Raw genomic sequence first — 2,214 nt, forward strand, 5'->3', positions numbered from 1 at the left:
AGGTTCTTGAAATTCAAATTCACATGAAAATGAAAATAATCAATCTGGACAGAAAAGTGAATGTAGATAATACCCATTTTTTGCTTCATGTTATTTTGTACGTAATTCGAAACATCAAAAATTAAATTACATTTCACTTTGCGGCGTTGCTCCGCCTTTGATTTTTTATTTTTTTTTTTTGTCTTTATTATCTTATTTCGTTTCAACATGATTTTTCGAGCTCCACATTTCATGGCGTTACGCTGAACCGACGAAAACAGAGATTATCCGAGGAAAAAAGAGATTTTTTACCATTTAAGCCTTTGTTAAAAAGGCGTCCTTGTATTATTTTAGATATCATGTCGAATGATTGCCTTTTTTAGATTTCCAAAAGCGTGCACGAATATCGCAATTATCATTAAAATGGCTAATCCATTTTGGCCATAGAATAAATCTTAAATATCACAACCATTAAACGTGCTTTCATAAAAGTGAGTAGGTACCCATTGGTCTTTTGTATGTTTTAGAATCAAAAGGAAAAAGGACTGTCAATTTATCATTATAATAGGTGTACTATTTTTGCCACATGGCATATATTTTTAATTTCACCATAATAGATGCGTATAAAAATAATAATTGCTTTTTTATATTGATAAACTCTTAAAGGAAAGAAAAATTGTCAATTTATATGTGCACTCTATTTTTGGCACAGAACAATATTTAAATAGCACCACAATAACATGCGTTCAGAAAAATAATAATTGCTCTTTTGTTTGTTTTAGATTCTTAAGATAAAGAAACCATGTAAATGGTCTAAAAACGTGAGGCTTTCATTAAAATAAGAGTTTCATCAGATGTTGTGGATGTTTGTCACGTTTCTCGTCTCACTGCAGCACTTGTTGAACTCCACAAAATATTTGGAATGGATAAAACAGGATAAAACCCATCCGCTCAATTTTGCCTTGGGCCTTGTAATCTCTTATTAAGGCTAAATTTAAAACGGAAGTGTGAATCCCTCAAGCTATCAAAATAAAAATTTGGAAATTGGTGTTTTGAAAATACGCGTAGCACCCAAAAACATATCTCCCTCTCAGCCTCAGCCTTTTCCGACTCCCGAACATGGCTTTTAAACGAAGGATTTTACTTTTAGAGGAGATTTTGTACTCCCAGAAAGAGGGAGAGAAAGAGAGAGAAAGAAAGAAAGAGAGAGAGAGAGAGAAAGAAAGAGAGAGAGAGAGAAAGAGAGAGAAAGAAAAAAAGAGAGAAAGAGAGATAGATAGAGAGAGAGAGAGAGAGAGAGAGAGAGAGGGAGAGAGAGATAGAGAGAGAGAGGCATTTACGTTTTACAATTTATCCAATTACAGGGTTTGATTTTTAACTGAATAAAAGGTCAAAATTACGATTTTTATGCTAAATTTTTAAAATGTATTTTGATACCTTATCAAAAGGGCCCATTTGTTGCAGCAAGTAATATATTTTTGTTGGGAAAAAATTGAACACAAGAATAGTATTCATATACTTTTTTAAAAATTCATTTATATTCACATGTCTACGGTGTTGCCATGCTCACATTTCCTGAATAATTCGCTAACATATATCCAACTTTCCTTCTCCTACAGTATTAGTCGTCCAGAAAGTGTTGTCCATTTTGTTCTAGAACACATGACACTGCGTCATAGCCAGGTACTCATCGACGTTTTAGGTGAGTGCAACAATTTGTGTAAAATATTCTACCCAAGGACTCAATAACGGGCCCGATGGGGCAGAGATTTGCAATCTACTCATCTCTATTATGTTGGTTGACTTTGTCACAGGAGAATAAATGCTCACTGTTGAGCTACCAATACAACACAACAAACTCTTTGGCCGCCAACAAAAATTATGGTAGGCTATTCTTACAGTGTTGCCTCTAAATGTAATACTTGACAACTCACGAACATTAACCCACCTTTCCGGGCGAATGTGACGTTTTTAGGTAGAGTAAATAAATAATGAAGTGTTGTCCGAAGATGGAATCAAGGAACCGAGTGGTGCAATAGGCAGAGCGCTTGATCGACATCCAAATGAATTGGTAACAATCTATTTTTGTCATCGGAACAATGTCTGATTCCCTTGTGATTGGGTGGTCCGATGAATGAAAATCAATATGGGAGTGTTCATCATTCTATTCTGATGGTACCAAGCAATTGTCAACGTCTGGTTCAATTTTTATAAAAAGAAACAGGCCACATCGCC

The 2,214-nt window shown here is 34.7% G+C and overlaps 1 long non-coding RNA gene across 1 annotated transcript in view; it reads left to right on the forward strand.

Annotated features, from left to right (window-relative positions):
* Window positions 1–1,246, forward strand: part of LOC144972031 (uncharacterized) — an 85,328-nt gene extending 84,082 nt beyond the window's left edge. The window contains exon 4 of the long non-coding RNA XR_013645237.1: window positions 1–1,246. This exon is cut by the window's left edge and continues 1,980 nt beyond it. This is a non-coding gene — a long non-coding RNA (uncharacterized LOC144972031).
* The last annotated feature ends 968 nt before the right edge of the window (window positions 1,247–2,214 follow it).

This window comes from Berghia stephanieae, chromosome 4 (genome assembly GCF_034508935.2).
Source record: "Berghia stephanieae isolate SIO BIC M18660-M18661 chromosome 4, UCSD_Bste_1.3, whole genome shotgun sequence".
NCBI lineage: Eukaryota > Metazoa > Mollusca > Gastropoda > Nudibranchia > Aeolidiidae > Berghia > Berghia stephanieae.